This window comes from Phaenicophaeus curvirostris, chromosome 6 (genome assembly GCF_032191515.1).
Source record: "Phaenicophaeus curvirostris isolate KB17595 chromosome 6, BPBGC_Pcur_1.0, whole genome shotgun sequence".
NCBI lineage: Eukaryota > Metazoa > Chordata > Aves > Cuculiformes > Cuculidae > Phaenicophaeus > Phaenicophaeus curvirostris.
Window position 1 is genome coordinate 23,733,742 of NC_091397.1, and position 24,433 is coordinate 23,758,174.

A 24,433-nucleotide genomic window follows, 5' to 3' on the forward strand; every position below is an offset into this window, starting at 1 on the left:
TTATGAGGAACAGCTGAGAGAGCTGGGGTTGTTTAGCCTGGAGAAGAGGAGGCTGAGGGGAGACCTCATTGCTCTCTATAACTACCTGAAAAGAGGTTGTAGAGAGGAGGGTGCTGGCTTCTTCTCCCAAGTGACAGGGGACAGGACAAGAGGGAATGGCCTCAAGCTCCGCCAGGGGAGATTTAGGCTGGACATTAGGAAAAACTTTTTCACAGAAAGGGTCATTGGGCACTGGAACAGGCTACCCAGGGAGGTGGTTGATTCACTTTCCCTGGAGGTGTTTAAGGCATGGGTGGACGAGGTGCTAAGGGGCATGGTTTAGTGTTTGATAGGAATGGTTGGACTCGACGATCCGGTGGGTCTCCTCCAACCTGGTTATTCTATGATTCTATGTTTTCCTGTGGTTTTAGTTAGCTTATTTTCTAAATATTAGTTCTCGGCGGCATAGTAGCCACCAGAAAAGCTTCTTTCTGCTAAGGTATGTTTTCTATTTCACAGCAGAATTTTGAGGGTACCTTTAGTCATCTGGATGAATGTGTTCTAAGCATCATTCTTCTAATGGACACTAAATCAACATGGGTGACTGCATCTCAACATCAATACAGTGTAGTCCTTACATGTGGTTTCCCATTTAAATGCTACTGCTTTGAAATTTGTATTAAAGTAACAATGCTCCTTAGAGAAGATAGAAAGGCAGAAAAAAGAGGATATTGCACAGAGTACTTTGTTATAGTCTTTGGCTTCTCTTCCAGAAGAAAAAGATTTCATTCAAAGGATGATGACTCTTATCTCCCAATATTATGGTTTTCTAAAATTAATTTTGTGATTCATTTCTTATCTGTGATTTCAACCAGTTGTTAAAGGAGAAAGTACTGTATTGGACCTTGCAGTGTCCTATCAGTCATTGCCTTCTCTGTCCTTAGAGAGCTGCAAAATATTATGATGAATATCTGACCTTGTTCGCATAACCGGTGTTTCTGCTGTGTTAGGTTATTCTAAAGCATTATACTGAGTCAGCATTATTCCTCTCTCTCTCTGCATGCTATGTACATTCATACCCATATACATACAAATACTGTGTATGTAGGTGTACATGTAATCACACATATACATACAAAGAATATTTTGACAGAATATCAAAGATCTCCCCTGCCTATCTTGGTTATCTTCTAACACTATATGATTTATATATTTTGAGTAATATTGTCTAAATATGAAGCAGCTCTTATTTCTTTGGTTGCCTTGACAGCATTAGTCTTAATTAATGTTACCAACTCTGTTATCATTTTTCATTGATATTGCCTATTATTGGAAATGAATTTCTTTCAGTGCAAGGCTGGATAAAGTGAACTCAGAAAATGTGTGTGAGAGAAGGGCTACACTTCCATCTGGCTTTACCTCAGCTCTCTGTTTTTGAGTGATACTTAACAAGTCTGGGGCATGAGTGACTTTCCTGGGAGTACCTGACCTTTCAGCACTGTACAGCCATGTGCATACATGTCTCATTGGCCCAGCTCGGAGCAGTTAACCTACTTGAAATCAATAGCTTTTTTCATTACATTTTTCATTTGCTATGGAATCTATGACTTTATAAAGTCCCGGGCAACAGTCATGGGTAGTAGTGCATTTGATAAACCTGCAGTATCTTTCATCAAGCATCAAGGTGGATGATGCTTGCTATCACTAGCTCGCCCTGTTCTCTGCAGAAAAAAAGTTAACTGAATCAGAACGGATTACTTTGGCTCCATCAAAACTACTTGAACACTGAAAAGGATAAGGGTTCTGATGTGAATTCATTCAAAAGTGATTAGTATATAGATAATCAATATAGGCTACTGCCTGAAAAATGTTATATATGTGGATGTATGTTACATGCTAAGCTGCAAATGATAAGGAAGTCTAGGTTTTTAACAGTGTTGTGAAGTCACGTGTATCTACGAAAGGAAGACAAACGTAAGCAGAGATGTCTATTTGGTTAACAAAATTAAATGGAATATTTTACTGCCTTCAGGTCATGCATAGCATTCATCTATTCAGTTAATGTTGAAGTTCTTGGAGCTTTCAATTTTTGTATAAATAATCCCTAGCAATCAGCAAGGCTTTTAGATGTCAGCACAGGAGAAAACCACAGATCTGTTCCATGTACTGCAATATAATAATTGTGATGATGGTAATAATAATACTACAAACAAGTAGCAAAGAAAAACAAGACTGCATTGCCATCTTGGGGTTTCTGATGATGAAACAGGTCTTTTAGTAATATTGTCAAAATTTAGTGATACAGTTAAATATATCACAGTCTCTCATACGGAAAAAAAATTCTAAATTTTAGTGTTCTTGAAGCAGACAGCAGTCTATCAGTAGGTGAACAGAACCTTGGGTATATTTTTTTGCATGAAAGTCTGATATAGTATGAACAGCTGTAGGCACTTGCTGTTGAGCTTTTCTGGTACTTGTGGATTTAAACTCTAATTCAGGCAGAGATTTAGCCCCTGTTAAACATCAAAGCTAGCAAATATGCTTACATCATAGCTAGCATTGCTTCTACTAGCTAGGAAATGCACAGATAATTGAATGCAGAGAAAGCTCTATTTCTTTGCATCAGATCAGTGGCTGTTATGAAGGACCTGCTTTATAAGGGCCAGTTTTTGCATTTGAGCTCTATACTCTCTGTGGCCTCCATAGAAAGTAACCTGAATGGCAAAAGACCTCACTCAGTGAGTGGTGGTCTCTGCAGTAATCAGTGTTCTGCTCCTGTAACCTTACAGAAATCACCTTGGTTTGGTGCTTGTTAAGAAATACTTGCATACGTCTAATAATTTTTTTTGCATTCATCACATCCCTAGTAAGAAAGCCAGAACCAGATCTCTATTAAAGATAAAAGAAAAGGATTCAAGCAAGAGAAGCAATTATATAATGTTAGATTCCCTCAAACAGCTGGTTTATAAGCAGACGTGAAGTGATAAAGGAATTTTGTATGTGAGGTAGTTATTGTCCTCCTGGTTTTAGGTACTAATAAATTGCTATGCTCAAAAGCAGCTATCACATACACAAATTGTTTGGAGAGTGTGAAATCAGGCCCAGGCCTGAAAATAATTTTGAACCTTTTAAAATGTATGCCCATTTGAGCAGGCTCAAAAAAACAAATGAAAACATAAGATGAAGGATGCTCAAATCTCATACCATTTTATGTTTTAAGTATCACCATTTTGAGTACCCCATTCTCTTCCCTTGGAAATAGAATCCTCTTTATGATTGTGGCATAGATCTTGTTTCCTTTCACGTGAAAATGCTAAAATAAAGAATTCATTTCTATAGTCTATACTATCATTTCTATATCTTTTTGCCTTAAAGACACACTGTTCTCTTGCTCAACCTGAAAACAGTGCTTTTCTTATTGTTGCTTTTGCTTATGCCATATATTACATTCCCTAATTTCTGTTCTACTTTCCCACTTTCTTAGGTTTTCATCATACATTGATTTTGCAGTGTGTTCTTGTTCACACTCCCAAAAATTATTTCCACTCTGACTGTAACTGTTCCTGAACAGCCATTTTTTTATAATATCTTGCTGAATAGTTTTCATTTTCTTACACTGTCTTTCCCATAATTAACGTAAAAAGTTCTTCTCATTCTTCCAGAATTTGTTCCTGTGAATTAACTCCTTTTACTCATCCTCTTTGTTCCTAGATTAGTTTTGATAGCAAACTAGATTGCCCCATGGCTTCTACTGGATCGGTAGATACAGAGTTAGCTGTTAAGGTTTCCAAACATTTTTTATTCTAAGACAAAGGTTTCTGTTTTTCTCAGAGATTGGGCAGGAATTTTCTGTTGCTCTTGGAGATTGGTCTGAAATTTTCTTTCTGGAACTCCAAGCTTTATTAAATGACAGTAAAAATACACTGTATTTACAAAATCAAGAATAAGGAAGTGATAAGGCACCAGAATCAATATTGCTTGGAGAATAATCTGATACTTTTATGTATCTACTATTTAATAAAACCCTTAATCATAGGTTTTATGTTGTTTTCTCTAAGGAGAACCCCCTGACTTCTGAAGATGGATTGTACTTGAGGAAATAATCCATCTTGTGCAGAGGGTGAAGCTGTTGGCTACAAAAGAACTGGTGATATGAAATGAGGGATATACAGAAGGAAAATAAATGGGTTTAGGAAATAATTATGGGAACAGGTATAATTGACAGAAAGCAGCAGAAACTGCAAAAACAGAAAGGCACGGAAGTATCACTCTGAAATTAGAAGGCAATGAAGGCTCTGTGCGGAAAAAAGGAAGAAAATAATTACAAGAGGAAAGACTTGGACAAATAATCCACAAATAAGGGGGATAAAGCACAGGGGGAGGCTGTCAATGTCAGCCACTTAGAGTCACCAATGTCTCAACCATCCCACTTGTTGCTGAGGAACTGAATGAATTAGTCATGGGCTATACAAAAATGACATTTCACCATTCTAACTCTGGTAATGAGAATACCACAGATATTACATTGGCACAAAATGTTGTATTGAAAATTTTACAAAGGATTCACACAACATTAAAAATGGCAAGGGGTTGAAAAAAATCCAAACAATGAAACATATAATGCTGTTGCTCATATAGAATTCCATCTGCTACCGCTGATAGATAATGTAAGACCAAAATACTCTGTCTTCTTGGCCTGAATGCTTCTTTCTGTTATTTAGAAATGAATAAATCCTGTCATTCTAGAAGTACGTTTGTATCACAGCTGCTGAATTTCAGAATACCTGCAATCCAGCATCTTTGAAATGCTGAAGTAAATAGTGTAGTGAAACCAACAACCAGGTTGTGTCACATTACAGAAACTCATGTAAATACAGGTAATATAAAGCAATACATGGTGACATCAGCATTTAAGCAAAGAAGTAGTGTACAGCATATGAGCAAAATCAGGATGTAAATAAGATGATAATTCTGTGGCATCACTGTGCTAAGAACATGTATTTTGCCAGTTTGAGATGATCTTAAGGTGAATGCTTAGCTTATAATATCATGCAATGTGTTCTTAAATATTACAAAAAGAGGCTTGTATTTATAGCTATGCTACACAGATATGCTTCAATTGCACACTACAACAAGTGTGTATAATAGACTAGCTCTGGAGCAGCAGAAGCAACATTATCAAATACCACTGAGCACACTCCAGTGATTAGTTATCACCTAAGTCCTAAGGCAACAGATGCCAAAGAAATGTCATCAGAAACAATTGTTTATTTCAAACTTACAGTTCGGTGCAGGTCAATGGGCCTTATTAAGAACTGCTGAATCTGCTGACCTGCCAGTGGTTTGGGGCTTTCTTATTACCCAGTGATAAAGTAAATAAATTAGCAGTATTCGTCCTTTTTTAAGTTTCAAATTGCTTAGAATAATGAGATTCTTTTCATCATTAGCCCTCAAAAAAATTGTGCAAATAATGCAGAGTTTCTTTTAAATTTAATGTCTTGATAAGCTAAATTGTTAAATGCTAGATGCTATGGAATTACAACTTGGTGTTCTTTAGAACGAATGCTAATTAACATGTAAATTAGCAATTTAACCCTCTTTAAATTAGGAAAAAAACCCATGGGACATCTAATTTCACAGTTGTTAATGATGGTCCAATGACTGTAAGATATTTCATTATATAAAGAATTACAGAAGTAGATTATCAGATTTTGGTATTTAAGACATAGTAATTACCAGAATGACAGTTAAAGGAACTGTTCTTCATTGATGCCCATATTATTGTCCTTTCCATTGTTCTCAGAGGGTATACATTTTAATTACTAAAGTTTTACAATTGATTTTTCCAGCAGGAGGAATAGTTGATGCAGTGGAATGGATAGGCAAGGATTATATTTGTAAAAAAAATATGATGGAAGCTACAGACAAATACAAAATTCTGCCCCAATAGATCAGTTTAAAGTTTAGTTTTGTACAATAATTCTCCATCCAGAACATGAAGAAACATATTCTTATTTAATTATATTTAGATAAATAGTGTGATAAATCTGGTTGAAACTCAATGTCTCTGATAATTTTTCATTTTTTCAGACTTTGCATCCATTTCAAATATAGATAATGAAAAATTTCTCAGAAACAAATTCATTAAAACATTCTGTTATGATTAAGATGGCAATTACAATATGAATCCAATAAATTTTTAAGTAAAAGTCTTTCTGAAACATTCCATTCCAATAAAAAGTGATTTTGAGCAGCTGTGCTTCTTTTCAATACTGTGTAAAAAGGAAGGATTAAAATCAAGATATTCCTCATTGGTACTCAGTTCTGAAATGATAATATATGCTGTAGATTGGATATTAAGAAAATATGGAAAACCTAAATATTTATGTTTACATTTTTATTCTTAGTTTCAGTTAGCCTTTAGGGCAGTTAGACTAGAGATGTGCCTGTATTGTTTAATGCACAAGGTAAGGTATATTGGGCATTGCTGTCCTCTTTCAAAATGTCTGTATTCCGATTTCTTTTCCACCTTTTAAATGCTAGTGATAAGGACAGAAGAAGAAGAAGGATGTACAGTATGTTTTCTACCTACTTCTGTATAAAATGTTACTGTATAAAAATGTCTTTTCATTATGAACTAATAAGAACTGGACAAGACTGAACACAGACGTACATTATATTTCACATGCTGGCTCCACAAGACTAGAAAATGTTTGGTAATGTTGCTTACAGGCCACATATTTTGCACTTCTATTTTTATCTTTCTTCTTAAAATCAGTAGATTCAAAATAACTAGTGTTATCTGAAGGGTCAGGCTCTACAAATCTTATTTAAAATAATAAAGGGATAGGGACAAAGCACTGCCAGACACGATGATTGTCTTTGAATACTATCTATTCACAAGTACTTTAATTCATATATGTAGAATGACTTGTAGAATAAGGTGCTATTCAGCCACATTAAGAAAGGTGTTGTGCAGGTTACAGCACATCTGTACATGTCTTACCTAAAGCATTTCTGTGCTGTACATAGCATTTTTTTAAATACTGGACAATTACCCTTGCTAGCAATATGTCATGCCCTCAAACATTCACAGAAAAAGTGTATTTCTGTTGGCTTCTGCATAACTTTTGAGTAGTGCCTGCTTGCTTATATCTTTCCATCCTGTGGAAAAATAATAGTTCTCCTAATCCCACATGCACCCACAAAGTATATCTGGCTCTATGAACATCTGTCCAGAATCTGCATCTATTACAGTTCTGTTCCCTTTTTACGATTTGCGCCTTCCATGCAGTAATTAACGTGAAAAAATGTAGCTGAGCAATTCATTCCTTTGGAGCTTTAAAGTCATGCTAATCAACTATTCAAGGGAATGTGCAATGTGCCTTATATGTCTTTAAGGGGCATTCATAGCAGAAGTAAATATTTAAAAGCAAAACAGAAACATACCTGTGCCTCACCAGGACAGCAATAAAAATGGTGAGATTAGTAATTTATTATCCTTACTTATTTAAAAGCATTAATTAGCATCTTTTAACATGTCTGTATGGGAAAAATAAAGGAGGTAACCCAGACTAATTACCATTTCACAGCTTTTGCAATTTCATAATCATTAGGCTCCACAAGGAGCCATTAAAAAGATGAGGGCTCTTTAAGCACCTTCTCAGATTAAATTGCAAGGGAATATCTAGAGAGATGTAGATGACATTCATGTGAATACTAAACAAATACATTGTCACAGCTGATGGGACAGTAAAAAACAAATATTTCCTGCACAAAAAAAAATGACAACTAAACAACATTTTATTGGGAAATTATATGTTTAGAGTAGAATGGTTTGTTAGGAATGTGAGAAGATGAAAACCATTTTTCATTCAAAAAGTTTACCTGAGTTTCAGTCAGGTTGTAACAGTTCATAAAGATTAATCTTTTTGCTTCAACAGAGTTAGTTTAGAAAAATAATTTAAAAAAATTATTATAATGTATTTAAGATACTTTTAAAGTATTAACTGAAACATATGCACACATTATATTTACTATTCTTGAGATAAAGAAATTATGGGAATTAAATCTTTAAGGTCTTATGTTTGATTGGTATTTAGATGCATTGACATCAAGTCTCTTGGAAGCCCTTGAAATTTTCATTGGTTTGATAAGTTTTCAAAAATTTACTCTTTCCAGTAAGACTAAAAAGTAAAGAAATCTCAAATATCAAAATCTCCTGCATACCAGAAATTCTGGTTCTTTAAACAAATGTGTAAGTATAGAGGAATTGACAGAACCGCCCCCCCAGGAGCCTTGAGGACACTATGCTTGTAATTAGCATTTCTCTGCTTATTTTCAGCCTTTAGAATGTTCATGGATTCTTAGCACTGCTTCCCTCAAACCAGACAGTTAAATACTGATGTTTAAAAGTGCAAGAGCAGTCACATTCCATTGCTCTGTATTTGCACTTTTCATTTCAAATCTGTGGGATTCAGCAAGGTACTAAATCATATCCAGCAGAAGCAGTATAACCTATTGCTTGTATTCTGAACCTGTATTGGATTTTCAGACTTAAATAAGGATCTGATTCTGTGACTATCAAATCATCATTAGTTGAGAAATTATTGGGTAAAGTGATATCATGTTTAGGAGTATAAAAATAGAATGTATTAAATCATATAGTTACCAATATTTGTATACAAATATATTGTCTAAACAGTACAATGTAATTTTCACCTTTTAAAAGGAACGCAGAATATTCAGATTAATCTTATCTTGTTCTTTACCTCAAAGTAAAATTCAGTCTTCTCATCAGCTCCTAATGACCATCTTTTCTGAGTTCTGCATTACTTTTGTGTCATTTGATTCTGGATTCCACAAAACGTTCAATTCATTGGTGCAATTGTGGTTCTCAATAGCCCCTGTCAGATTCTGATTTCCTTACCATTTTGAAACTTAACACAGCATAACATCCCTTTGCTTGGTTAAAAAAAAAATTTAAAATAGTCATAAATTGGACCAGCAAGTCATAGCCTAATAAATATGAACATGCAGTTTGTGAAAAGTGTATTGTAATTGTCATAGAAATTTTCTGTTATTTCTAGGAGATAAACATAATTTTTTATATAATTGCTTATTTATTTTTTGCACAAAGTCTTTCTAAAAAGTAAACTTATAATACTTGGAAAAATAATGGAATATTTTTTTCAGAAGGCAAAATTAAAACATATGACTGAGTTGTTCTAGTTCTCTTTTTCTCCAGAATAATGTAAAGTATTGTTTTAACCCTTCTAGTCCAAAGAATATAAAGTCACTATCACCATATTGTTTCTATGTTGGTGCATATTTTAAAAGAGGATTGTTGTTCCATCTGAATATATAAATTTACAGTCTTTTCTTTTTTGCAAGGAATTATTAAAAATTCAGAGGTGTAGAAAAGTATGGATTACTAGAGTAAGAAACCACATATAAGTTAAAGATCAACTTCAAATTTTACAGGAATAATAGTTTCCTGGGAGGGAGCAGTAAAGTGTGCTTAAAAGGTTGTTTGTGTCAAGTGACAGGCAAAGCATTTGAGGAATGACAAAGTATTTCAGAAGCAGTGAACCACAGATCACCTTTATAATATTAAAATTTCAGTGTCTACATGAAAAATTATATGTAAGTTTATATCATCCTTTGATATGAGTGAATACAAAGAGACGTAGTCTGGAGCATGGGTAGGAGGGGAGAAGGGGACATTAAATGTTACCTCCTGTAGCCCCACAACACAAAAGGAGATACAAGTAGTTTGGGATTGCTCTTATATAAGTGCATCAATCTCATTATCACCCTCTTTCCACGGAGCATTTTCTCGAACAGTATTAAATTAATTTGAAATTATGGAATCGCAATTGAAAAGGTGCCCAGTTGCATCTCAGTGATACGTTATGTAGCAGCAGGTGAACTGCATATCTTGACCATGAGCTTGCTTTCAGCTCCCTCTCTTAGTAAAAGCCTCAGGTGCTGCAGTTTGCAACAATACTATGTTCAAGGGGACCAAACACAAATAACAAATTGCAAATAAGTAATATTATAACCACATGGCAATAAAAAGGGTACTAGATAGGCCAAAATATCTTTGCCTTTATCAACGGGAAAATTAAGACATAATTCACCCTGCACAGTCTTTTTCCATGACACGCTGGATTTGCTTAGGAAGCACCTTATTGCTTTTCTTATTTCAGAGGGAAATGTTGCTGAACTGGGAAGAGAGATGAATAAGTCAAGCAGAGGGAAGAAAGGACACTGAAGACAAAGAAGGCAACATATAATAACATAATAATAATGTGAGACAAATTCAGAAAGAATTAAATAAACTAAAAATAATCATCAAAATTACCATTTTTTAATCAGTACAATTTACTGATCTGAGTTCTTTGAAGACTGTCTGAGATAATCAAAGACTAAAACAGGCTATTGCAGGAGTGAATTACTCTGGAAAAAAAATGGGACATCTGTTTATCTCCCATAAATAAACCATGAACTGAAACAGAAACTGCTTCTCCAATCCCATGTATGAAGAAATTAAAATTAAGATATTATCCATATGAATTTGCTGCCTCTGTAGGCCTCCCTTTTGTCAAGAATAGAACAAAAATACTCCATGTCATTGTATTTAGTAAAAGCAAATAAAGGTTTTGCATATATTTGCATAAATAATGAATGATAACATACACATCTTTAAATAAAATTTAAAGGTGAATGAGCTTGCCAAATAGATTAGGAAGAGAAATTCAAATGGAAAGATATTAGTGAGACCTAGGAAGACTTGGCAGATGGTTTCAGAACCCAAACCACACAACTGAAAAAGCCTAAGTAGGTTATAAACAGCTAATCTCATTTAGAATGAAAGTCAGTTCCCCATGACTTAAATTTATAATAAAGGACAGAAAGGAAAAAAATGGATGGTAAAGATCATAAGACAGAGGTGAAAAAATTGGAAAAATGTGATGTAGGAAGTGCCAATCCACCAATAGCTAAGAAGGATAATAAACCACATATTCTAGAGCTAAATGCTTTTATATCAGCAGTTTCAGGTGACCAGTATTTGAATATTAAGAAAGAGATGGTCATAAGCTCTCCTAATTATTAATGTTGATTTTTAACAAGTCATAGAACACTAGAGGAAGATGTATCAAGTTAGAAGCAAGAGAATGGCATGTTAGGATTTAGAAAGAATAAAAAAGAAAATCTGTCATCCTGACATTGTTGTCAGGGAAAATACTGGCATGACTGATATGGGAGTCCATAAAGTATTAAAGAATTATAATGTAATTAATTTAATTTAATCTAGTTTCTGTGAAATAGATCTTGTCAAAGTAACTTGATGTTAACAATTTTTTTGTTAAAACATAGTAAATCAGTATGTCCTTTGTCCCGTGTTATTGAAAAATTTTGATCAGGTGATTACAAAACTCTTTTGTGGCCTTTTTTATTGATGACAACATCAAGGAAATGTCATTTATTAAACCTCCTTTACTGGCATTTTGTTATACTATTGCTGCTAGATTCCTAATTACGTTTAACTTTCCTGCTCCAGGAGAGGTCAGTCTACTTTAAGCAAAGGCAACGGAAAGAATATTTTGGTTTTGACTGAATAAAAAAGAAAATAACCAACCTAAAATTCTTCTTACATGAAACTATTATGGCCTATTAGAAAAAGCAATATAATACTTCCTAGGGTTATTTAACGAGGCTTTTGCTTATAGATGCTTTTAATATCTTCATGCATATATTATTTTCCATTATTTTCTCTGACCGTACCTTTTCATCTAAAGTGCAGTGAGTGATACCTGTAAAAACCATTATATTTATCTCATAGAATCATAGAATCATAGAATAACCAGGTTGGAAGAGGATCATCGAGTCCGACCATTCCTATCAAACACTAAACCATGCCCCTTAGCACCTCATCCACCCGTGCCTTAAACACCTCCAGGGAAGGTGAATCAACCACCTCCCTGGGTAGACTGTTCCAGTGCCCAATGACCCTTTCTGTGAAAAAGTTTTTCCTAATGTCCAGCCTAAATCTCCCCTGGCAGAGCTTGAGGCCATTCCCTCTTGTCCTGTCCCCTGTCACTTGGGAGAAGAGGCCAGCACCCGCCTCTCTACAACCTCCTTTCAGGTAGTTGTAGAGAGCAATGAGGTCTCCCCTCAGCCTCCTCTTCTCCAGGCTAAACAACCCCAGCTCTCTCAGCCGTTCCTCATAAGGCCTGTTCTCCAGCCCCTTCACCAGCTTTGTTGCTCTTCTCTGGACTCTCTCCAGAGCCTCAACATCCTTCTTGTGGTGAGGGACCCAGAACTGAACACAGGATTTGAGGTCCGGCCTCACCAGTGCCGAGTACAGAGGGAGAATAACCTCCCTGGACCTGCTGGTCACGCCGTTTCTGATACAAGCCAAGATGCCATTGGCCTTCTTGGCCACCTGGGCACACTGCTGGCTCATGTTCAGTCGGCTGTCAACCAACACCCCCAGGTCCCTCTCCTCCAGGCAGCTTTCTAGACAGACTTCTCCTAGTCTGTAGCACTGCATAGGGTTGTTGTGCCCCATGATCTCAAGGTCATATTAAAATGATTGGGTCTTGTGATTAACTAGTTCTCTAGTATAGCACTTTAAAATCACTCTATAGTGGTCTGCTGATTCAACTTTCCTTTAGGTTAAACATATGGACATAGCACAATAATTCATAATAGCTTTATCCTTTATGCATCATTGTGGTTACCTCAGCACTACCATAGTTATCAGAGATCAAGTGATTTTACAGGTAAATAAAATTTAGGCTTAATTCAGATGTGTGACATCTTTCCTCTTGTGTCAATGGACTTAGAAGTTAGATGTTAGTTAAACATTTGTCTGTAAGTGCTGATAAAGCCTCCTCCCTGCTTTTTACAGAAGTCATTCCATCTCTCTTGGACTTAATTTATAAAATGGTATCATGGCAAAGATACCTGTTTCATAAGAAGCCTGATATTTGTCTACTGAAAATAGTATGTAAAATCTAAATGCAGTCATTTCTACTGTCATTTTTTTTACTCAGAAAGTCTCATGATCACATTGAAGAAAGTTTTAGACCAGACTTTGAAGTCACCTGTTGAATTATTGGGTAATTCAGGCTCTTGCTCTTTTCCTTATAATGCAGGTGATTTTGAATTCTGCCTGGTACAGTTAGAACAAAGAAAAATGCGGTGATAAGACAGGCTTCAAAAAGATGTGGAAAATATTTTTTAAATCAGATTACAAGAAGTACTGAAAGTTTTGAAACGATCTGGCCTTGCACAGGGTCTGTAATATTGGTTTCTTCTCTTCAAGATGCTTAAATAAGAAGGAAAAAGAAATAAAATATGTGAGATATTGTGTTTTCTCTGGCTAATAGAGCTTCACACTCTGATGAGAGAGGTAATGTATGACATGCAATGAAGATACAGTCCACACCCCAAATTTATTATCATTCAAATGTGTTGCTTTTACTAGGTAAATTACTCTGCATTCCGAAGTGGCACTAAATATGGCTAATCAAATTATACAGTGTGCAGCCAGCCTGTTGAAGCATATGACAATAAATTTATTGGAACTGATATAAACATGGGTAGTCAAGTGGAGCATATAGTAGATCCACAAATAGCTCAGGCCTTCAGATGAGTAAGCTGCTGCCACAAAGTGCCTATTCTGTCCTCTCCCCTATGGAAATGTTCCCCATGAAACCCATCTGTGTGAACTTTACTTGGAGTATTCTTAGTAGCAGTACAAACAGATGTACTTTATTCCAGCAATGGATGATATCAGTTTAATTAGTGGGATTATTTGCAGATCTGGCTGAACAGTAAGAAGCTCTCACCGAAAAGACACAGGTAAGCACTAGTAGGTCATGATGCATTGTGGCATGATGTCCCATTGCACTAGATCAGACCATCTTTCTGTACAGATTTAACAGGAGTTTCCAGGAAGGCATGCACAAACAAGCCCTTCAAACAGCCATCTGTCATTTGTCCTTCTTTGGATCTGTCATCGACATCTCATTCACTGATAGGCAGATTCTCTAGGGCTTGTTTGAGGACTGGCTTTTGCCCCCTCCTGCTACCATCTCATTTCATAACCTCGTCATAGCAGGATATTTTCTTTCTTTCTTCCTATTCTCTTCCACTAACAATATTCAATCTGTAAGGTTGACATAGTATAAGCTACTCCAAAAATTTATTACTGTCATAAATTTCAAACTGATCTGTAGTTATTTATGGGTAAAACAAATGAATATTTATCAGCTAGTTTTTGAGCTTCATTTTTCATGGTTAATTCTTGTATGCAATAGCCATTCCAATTTATTTTTAAGATTTATATTTACTGCAGTAAAAACAAATCCCTTCCTTGCTGTTTCCTCACTGTCATCTAGAGATCTAATACAGTAAGAGTCAGACATGAAGTCTAATTATGTAACAATCATTCTCGTTTGATGGTTTGCAGTGTGACTTTATTTTACTAATAATGTTAGGGTTACGGGCAAAAGAATAAATACTGAAATCTATGTCCCTTTTTTTCCTCATTTAACCCTTTTATGGTGAATTTATTTAGTACTTAATTAAGGAGCTTTTCCACAAAGTGGAATCCAGGCTATAAAATCAATTAGACACTCAAACACCCACATTAGTTTATGGGCTTTGATTCAGAGGTGGCTGGCAGCATATGACAGGAGTCATACACCTGATGTTCACTGAAGAAAGGACAGGTACTTACTACACTTTTATCTGGGACTGCAGTGCATTACAAAATGATGACTATTTGGGGAGGGGAGCATTGTGAATGGTATTGTGAAAAAAAGGTAGAAATTTAAGTCAAAATATTGTTTAACTCATTGTCACAGTTTAGCCCCAACCTAGCATGATCAGCAGCTAAACATGAACAGTTGTGAACCCAGTCCCCTGCCTCCCAGGGAAAGAGGAAAAGGAAATGAGAGAGTCTTGTGGATTAGACACTAAAACCAGAACAGCTTTTATGAGATAATAATAATAACAATAAAAACAACAATAATAATAGTTATTATTATTAAGAAAATAATAAAATATATATAAATATACAAAATTGCCCCCCTGCTCTACCTCTCGGATGACTATGTCACCACAGGTGCTGCAGAGCAGGCACTGGGCTGGACCCAATGGCAGGAGGGAGCTGAACTCAGGAACTGGATTCAGGAACACACAGATCTGGGATCAGAAACAAAAAGGCAGATGATGGCTGTATTGGATACCGTTCAACAAAGAAGAGAGCTTCACCCTAGTGATCCCTCAGTTTTATATAAAGTATGACATCTATGGAATGGAACAGTCTCTTGGTGAGTTTGGGGTCACCTGTCCTGTCTGCTTGTCCCTGCAGGTTCGATCCCTTTTTGTCCTTCTGACGTATGGCATTCCAGCAGCTAGAGGGCGGCCTTGGTTTCTCCAGGAATAAGTATGAGGAATGGCCGCCTTTTGTTCCAGTGTCCCATGTTATCACTTCTAGATAAAAACACTGCCTGAAAGACATGCAGTTAACTTCCAGAAATTGTTGAGATGAGGCTTAGGTGAAAAGTTAGAAAGCTCATTCTACTTTAGCTCAAACCAGAACACTCATACTAACCTGTCATTTTCTAGCTTAATGCATGGGAATTTTTTTACAAAACTGCCTTCTATTTACATCAATGCAGTTGTTCTACCATGAATAAAGACACAATTTACTTCTCAGTATACTTGCAGCAGCAGTTATTTGCCCCAGCATCTGAAGTAGTTATACTGAGAACCCCAAACAGGTCTATATAATGGGACAAACATGGCCATTGACAGAATGCTCAAAAGAAGCAGTAATGCTCTTCTCTGGTTCTGTATTTCCCCAGTCCTCAAACTGAGAGAGAGTGAATGAGAAAAAAACTAGTTCCTGAAGCTAGAGACCCTCTGGAGGATGTGTAGTGGCAAAACTGGCAGGGAAATACATATCATGAAAAACTTCGCTGTACTCTTATCAATGGCTTATAAAAAAAAGACCCCAAATATCTTCCTCAATTTTCTTTCTATTACATATGCCGAAAGTACACTAATAGAATGTACTCTATATGCAGCCTGTAGACATGAATACTATCTGTAGCAATGATAAGGTACTGATAGTACCAATTTCTTCTATCGGAAGTCTACATCTGAAATAGGAATCCATACTACCATCTTTACACAATGGAATGAAAGAGGTATTTTTATATCTCACTTGATCCCACTTGATTTAGGCAGCTGCTTTATGAAGAGGTGATTAGGTCCCTAGAAGTGTTTATTACTTTCCAGTGGCTGTTCAGGTGCACAGGTAGTGTTTTCCTCTGTCATTCATACTACAGAGAACAATAAGGGAAAAAGTAGGAAGAGCCAGCAAATAAATGCCTGGCTCTGAACCTGGTGTGAGGAACAAAACTTTGCGTTCTTTGACCACGGATTGGCCTCCACATCACCATGCTTGCTCTCTAAGAATGGGGTACACTTGTCCCCAAGGGGCAAAAGGATACTTACCAAGAAGCTAGCAGGGCTCATCAATAGAGCTTTAAACTAGATGTGAAGGGTGAGGGGGACAAAACAAGACTTCATGGAAAAAAGCCTGGGAATGGCACTCCAGTGAGGAATGGCATGCTAGACAGTACCCTTGGTCTGCCATCTCAGAGGAAGTAGGGGTTAGCACTTCAAATGGTGGAAAAGATGTAAAGATTATTGATGGGTTAGAAAATTCTGTAAGTAGTCACTTAAGAAATAGGACTATTCCCTTCAGGAGCGTAGTGGGATCAATAGCCCAGCTGAAGTACATCTACACAGATGCATGCAGCACAGGCAACAAACAGCAGGAACTATATTATTGTAAGACAAGAAAACTATGATATTATTATCAACAAGGAAATGTAGTGGAATGACTCACGCATCTGGAGCGCTGTCACAGTTGGCTGTAAACTCTTCAGGCAGGATAAGCAAGGAAGGAGAGGCGGGAGGGTAGCCCTCTGTGTTAGAGAGCATTTTGGTAGCCTTGAGCTTAATGGTAGTGATGATAACCTGGATGAGGGGATTGAGTGCACCCTTAGTAAGTTCATGGATGACACTAAGCTGTGAGGAAAAGTTGATCTGCTTGGGTGTAGGAAGGCTCTACAAAGGGATCTGAACAGGCTGGGTCGATGGGCTGAAACCAATGGGGTGAGGCCAAATGCCGGGTCCTGAACTTGGGACACAAAAACCGTGTGCAGCACTACAGGCTTGGGGAAGAGTGGCTGGAAAGTTGCCAGGAGGAGAAGGACCTGGAGGTGTTGGTTGACAGCGGGATGAATATGAGTCAGCCGTGTTCCCAGGTGGCCAAGCAGACCAATGGCATCTTGGCTTCTATCAGAAACAGTGTGGCCAGGAGGACCAGGGAAGTCATCCACCCTTCATACTCAGCATCTACAAAAAGGGTCGCAGGGAGGATCCAGGGAACTACAGGCCTGTCAGTCTGACCTCAGTGGCAGGGAAAGTCATGGAGCAGGTGATCTTGAGTGCTATCATGAAGCACATGCAAGAGAACCGGGTGATCAGGCCCAGTCAACATGGGTTCACAAAAGGCAGGTCTTGCCAAACTAACCTGATCGCCTTCTATGACAAAGTGATTCGGCTACTGGACGAGGCAAAGGCTGTGGATGTGGTCTTCCTGGACTTCAGTAAAGCCTTTGACACAGTTTCTCACAGCATTCTGCTTGAGAAACTGTCAGTCTGTGGCCTGGACAGGTGCACGCTCTCCTGGGTGGAAAACTGGTGGGCTGGCCGGGTCCAGAGAGTGGTGGTAAATGGTGTGAAATCCAGCTGGAGGCCAGTGACAAGTGGAGTTCCCCAGGGCTCAGTGCTGGCTCCAGCCCTGTTCAATGAATTATCAATGACCTGGATGAAGGTATTGTGTGCACCCTTAGCAAGTTTGCAGATGACACTAAGCTGGGTGGAAGTGTCGATCTGCTGGAGGGTAGGGAGGCTCTGCAAAGGGATCTGAACAGGCTGGACCGCTGGGCAGAGTCCAATGGCATGAGGTTTAACAAGGCCAAGTGCTGGGTCCTGCACTTGGGGCACAACAACCCTATGCAGTGCTACAGACTAGGAGAAGTCTGTCTAGAAAGCTGCCTGGAGGAGAGGGACCTGGGTGTGTTGGTTGACAGCCGACTGAACATGAGCCAGCAGTGTGCCCAGGTGGCCAAGAAGGCCAATGGCATCTTGGCTTCTATAAGAAACTGTGTGGCCAGGAGGACCAGGGAAGTCGTCCCCTCCCCATACTCAGCATTGGTAGAGCCGCACCTTGAGTACTGTGTTCAGGTTTGGGCCCCTCATTACAAGAAAGACATTAAGGTCCTGGAGAGTGTCCAGAGAAGAGCAAAGGAAGCTGGTGAAGGGACTGGAGAACAAATCTTCCAATGAGCAGCTGAGAGAGCTGGGGTTGATTAGCCTAAAGAAGGGAGACCTCATGACTCTCTACAACTATCTGAAAGGAGGCTGTAGAGGGGTAGGCGTTTGTCTCTTTTCCCAAGTGATAGGATGAGAAGGAATGGCCTCAAGTTGCACCAAGGGAGATTCAAATTGGAGACTAGGAAAAACTTCTTCACCATCAAGGTTATCAAGCACTGGAACAGGCTGCCCAGGGAGGTGGTTGAGTCACCATCCCTGGAGGTATTTAAAATACAGGTAGATAAAGTGCTTAGGGATATGATTTAGTATTGGACAGGTACAGTTGGGCTTGATGCCTGAAAGGTCTTTCTAACCTAGTGATTCTATGGTTCTAAAGAAAACCTAAGCAACTACTGTAGGCATCTAAGTTTGATCAGATGACTAGCGATCCAGAGAAATGTTCACCTGCACAGGGAGAAGTAGAAATTACATTTATAACTCCGAAAAGTAAGTAACCTCGGTACTGCAAGTGCAGCCAGTGACGAATATGCTACAGGTGCTCACAGGTCAGTGAAAATCAAGTACTGGCTACAAAAAAGGTGACAATTTAAAAAAAAAAATCTAAACATTAAGAATAGACAGAAATTGCTAAAGTACAGATATTTATCCACTGATATTTCCTATCTAGCAAAAGTAGGTAGTGAAGATGCAACTCAATTAACTCATTTGGATCTGCTGGTGATTTATACCAAAGTTCAGGAGGAAAAGAATAGATTCAGCAGCTTTTGAGTAGGTCTTAGATAGAGGAATCAATATGACTCAGATCTGGTTATATAAGTAAATCTTTCCTTAACAGTGACTATGATTTTGTATCTTTTTAATATTCTCTGCGGGTGTTTATAAAAAAAGGGATGGGTTACTTTTTGATGTGTCAGTGTCCACACACATGTGTTTATGAAAACCAGAGGAAGAATAGAACATGAGTCTAAAAATGAAATAGAATTTGTTGCAGGTGAAGGATGGAACACAAGATTGCTATTAAATAAATCATAATTTATTACACATGCCTCTATTTAGATGCCTAGTTAAGTGCCTAATTGCATGAAAAATGCAATTGCTGTGTAAAGCGATGCTGATTTTCAAGCACACCTGCTGAGCTTAAGGTTGTCGTTCAGTTACCTGCTCAGTTGCATGCTATTGTGCACCACCTGCAGATAATATTTGTGTGTCTGCCAGGAGGCTGGCACAGGTTACTAGTGAGGAAAACTATGGCTTTGCAGATTCAACAGGCACTCCCATGGTCTAGGCAACACAGCTGACAAATTTCATTATGGTTTCAAACTGGAGCTCTGGCAGTGTAGCTTTTTAGTTTTGATGATGAGATGTGCAGGGAGAGCCCTTTCTCTGCTGAGACTGTAGATGCTTTTGTTATCTTGTATTTCATCTGCAGTTTATGAGTCCTCAACTATACTTATCTTTTTTTTTTATTCTTTTCTTTACTTCCTTGACTCATGCTGTATGCAATTCGAGAGGAAAAAATACTGCTAGAATTTCCATTCATAATGTTGGTCCATTTGCTTTGTTGATTATCTTCCTAACTGTCAAAGAAGTGAAATGGCATTGCTTTCTAGTACCTGTGCTCCATAGCACCAGCTTTCACATTGTTCCTTATTTACTTGACAGATAGAAACTCTCTGTTTTTGAATGCTTTATGTGTGATACCAAATAGCCCATGGTGACAGCTAAAACATAGAAAGCAGTACTAAAGGACATTTCTCAAATGTGTCTCTTTGCCCTTTCTTCACATTGAAGAGGCTGGTTGGCAAAGTCTCATGGGAGACAGTACTTAAGGGCAAGGGAGCCCATGAGGGCTGGGAGCTCTTCAAAAAGGAAATCCTAGCAGCTCAGGAGAAAGCCATCCCCATGTTCCGGAAAGAAAGCTGGCAGAGGAGAAAAACAGCTTGGTTGAACAGTGAGATCTTGAGTGATACCAAGAAGAAGAGAAACCTTTATGGGCTCTGGAAGAGGGGACAGGTCTCTTGGGTGGACTACAGGAGGGAAAGGAGATTGTGTAGAGAAAAAATCAGAAGGGCTAAGGCTCAGCTAGAAATCAGATTGGCAAAGTCTGTGAAAGATAAGAAAAAATCCTTCTATAAATATATAAATAATAAAAGGAGGACTAGGGAGACCATACAGTCCCTATTGGACGCAGAAGGAACAACAGTGACAGGGGATGAGGAAAAGGCTGAGGTACTTAATGCCTTCTTTGCCTCAGTCTTTAATTGTAAAGAAAGTTGTTCCGTCTGTGTACAAACCCAGGAGCTACAGGAGCACAATGAGGCTCCCATGATCCAAGAGGAGGTGGTCAGAGCCGTGCTTGCCCAACTAGACACCCACAAGTCTATGGGGCCGGATGGGATTCATCCAAGGGTATTGAAGGAGCTGGCGGATGTGCTGGCCAAACCCCTTTCCATCATCTTCCAACAGTCCTGGAAGACTGGGGAAGTGCCACTGGACTGGAGGCTGGCTGATGTGGTGCCCATCTACAAGAAGGGTTGCAGGGAGGACCCAGGGAACTACAGGCCTGTCAGTCTGACCTCAGTGCCAGGGAAAGTCATGGAACAGGTGATCGTGAGTGCTATCATGAAGCACATACAAGAGAACCGGGTGATCAGGCCCAGTCAACATGGGTTCACAAAAGGCAGGTCTTGCCAAACTAACCTGATCGCCTTCTATGACAAAGTGACTCGGCTGCTGGATGAGGGAAAGGCTGTGGATGTGGTCTTCCTGGACTTCAGTAAAGCCTTTGAGACAGTTTCTTACAGCATTCTGCTTGAGAAACTGTCAGCCTCTGGCCTGGACAGGCGCACACTCTCCTGGGTGGAAAACTGGTTGGATGGCCGGGCCCAGAGAGTGGTGGTAAATGGTGTGAAATCCAGCTGGAGGCCGGTGACAAGTGGGGTTCCCCAGGGCTGAGTGCTGGGTCCAGCCCTGTTCAATGTCTTTATCAATGACCTGGATGAAGGCATTGAGTTCACCCTTAGCAAGTTTGCAGATGACACTAAGCTGGGTGGAAGTGTTGATCTGATGGAGGGTCAGGAGGCTCTGCAAAGGCATCTGAACAGGCTGGACCGCTGGGCAGAGTCCAATGGCATGAGGTTTAACAAGGCCAAGTGCCGGGTCCTGCACTTGGGGCACAACAACCCTATGCAGTGCTACAGACTAGGAGAAGTCTGTCTAGAAAGCTGCCTGGAGGAGAGGGACCTGGGGGTGTTGGTTGACAGCCAACTGAACATGAGCCAGCAGTGTGCCCAGGTGGCCAAGAAGGCCAATGGCATCTTGGCTTGTATCAGAAACGGCGTGACCAGCAGGTCCAGGGAGGTTATTCTCCCTCTGTACCCGGCACTGGTGAGGCCGGACCTCAAATCCTGTGTTCAGTTCTGGGCCCCTCACCACAAGAAGGATGTTGAGGCTCTGGAGAGAGTCCAGAGAAGAGCAACAAAGCTGGTGAAGGGGCTGGAGAACAGGCCTTATGAGGAACGGCTGAGAGAGCTGGGGTTGTTTAGCCTGGAGAAGAGGAGGCTGAGGGGAGACCTCATTGCTCTCTATAACTACCTGAAAGGAGGTTGTAGAGAGGAGGGTGCTGGCCTCTTCTCCCAAGTGACAGGGGACAGGACAAGAGGAAATGGCCTCAAGCTCCGCCAGGGGAGATTTAGGCTGGACATTAGGAAAAACTTTTTCACAGAAAGGGTCATTGGGCACTGGCAGAGGCTGCCCAGGAAGGTGGTTGATTCACCTTCCCTGGAGGTGTTTAAGGCATGGGTGGATGAGGTGCTAAGGGGCATGGTTTAGTGATTGATAGGAATGGTTGGACTCGATGATCCAGTGGGTCTCTTCCCACCTGATTATTCTATGATTCTATGATTCTATGAGATTCTATGATTCTATGTTAATAAGACTGAAGACTACCTGTGTTTTTCTATGTAGGATAGGATCTTTACTGCTTAAACATCTTTACACACTTCTAAATATTACTTAACTGACAGAAAGTGTGGATTCATTCTTGGAAGATTCTTCGATTTCTTTTACAGCTTTGGCTTTAACATTATTTAAAAAACTTCTTTCTTGGACCAAAATAATGTCATCCTGCATATTCATCTATTTCACTGTAAATTACAGTGAATGAGGTTCAGGGAATTTAGCACTACATGACTGGCCTGGAAAGAAGGAAGTCAACAGGCACAGACATATAAGGGACCAGGAGAAAGCTAAAAATGTGGTGGACTCACCAGTTTTTTCCAAGGAATTGTAACATAAGAGCTTTAAAGAGGACTTTCCAGCTGTTTTCTTTTGGAGTCTAGTGCTGTGAAGAACTAGATGTTGGAGCTGATAGAAACTTTCTTTAGAAACATACAGATTTGACACATAGTAAATATTCCTGATGTATACAGTTAAACTTTGAACAGACACCAGGTGGCAGGTTGTTCTTGCCAGTTGGTGATGCACCAGTTCCCTGAACAACTGCTTTTCTGATCTCATCCATGGGAGTTTGCTTGTGCAGACAGGAAGATGGAGAGCCAGCTCTTAAGCTCCCTGAGCTGCTGATTGATGGGTAGCCTATCTCTTTCTACCTCCAGATCAGTGCTCAGAGGCACATGTCATGGAGTCCAGAAAACTGAGAGCAAACAAGAAACTTGTGCTCTTACTCTCCCAGCATTTATTTTTTCTCTCATGGATGTTATCTGGCTTTAAAAAAAATCCTTTATTTGAAGTACAGCTGAGGTGACAGTGATGGGAAATACCCACTACAGCTTTCCAGCATTCTTCACAGAACATAGTCATGGACCTTATATGGCTTGTTTCCACCAAGGGTTCCTCCGTGCCTCTATGTTATATTATGTCATTGTCACTAACTGGATGACTTGACATTCGCTGGAGAAAAAAGAAGCTGCCATTTCTTTAGATTATATAAAGCAACCACACAGGGGTTTTCACCTATTCACTTTGTCTTCATCTATTGACAAAAACTCGACCTCTCTGTAGAAAGCAGTTCTCTCTCATGCATTCATCTTTCTCTTGACCCTTACAAGTTGAGGACTCTCTGCCTTCAGTCCTGTTTCTAACACAGACACCTGTTAGCCTGTGCAGAGCTCTGTTCCATGGCTTGACCGCTAAACATACCTGAGCTGCAAGAGGCTGCTACAATGCTGGGTCAGCCTCCAACTTATCCTACTGATGCATTTTACACTTTTGGCCACGCTATAAGGAAACAACAGCATGAGATGTTGATAATGATTATGATGTTGACCTATGGCTGCTGGAGGACAGGCAAATAGGCATAGACGCTGGCAGCTTAGCAGCAGTTTAAAAATGACTGGGATGCCAATGCCTTTTTTCATGTCTAGCATGCAAAAACAACTCTCTGGACTCCATGGAAAATTTAGCATTTCCTGGTGTTGATACCATAGTTCTGAATTTCACAGACACACACAGGGCCAGCTCCAGACCAAGGGGCAAGATGCAGTGATTTTAATGCTCAGTTCCAGTCTATGAAGTTTCCAGTGTGGGCATCTGGCTGAATGAGCTCTCTTCTGGCTTGTAAACTTGCCTTCCCCAAACAGCACGGCACTGGAAATATGGTGAAGATTAGAAGGCATTTTGGCCACAGAGCACGGAAATGTGGACCTGAATCTGGAAGCTATAAGGTTGGACATGACCTGCTAAGTCCTAGGGACCACAGTGAACTCAAAACCAAGATAGCATCACTTTTTTTTTGCAGAGGATGTTTCTGACACTTTTTGGTTTGTGTTTTCTTCTCTTTAGCTTTTCCTTATACTATCAGCAGTGAATAAAACAGATAATAAAAATAAAGGCGAAGAATTTTGCACTGTCCAGCAGGATTTACCTGATTTATAGATGTTTAAGGAGATAAAAAAATCGTGAAAATGAACATAAGTTTCCTGATCAAATATTTCAGATAGTAGTTCCGTCCTTTTAAAATCAAATGCATTCTTGAAACGTATAAAATCAACACAAAAGC

General features: G+C 39.0%; 1 protein-coding gene across 3 annotated transcripts in view; it reads left to right on the top strand.

Annotated features, from left to right (window-relative positions):
• Positions 1–24,433, top strand: part of ZNF804B (zinc finger protein 804B) — a 238,212-nt gene that overhangs the window by 206,499 nt on the left and 7,280 nt on the right. The gene's annotated exons all lie outside the window — the stretch shown is intronic.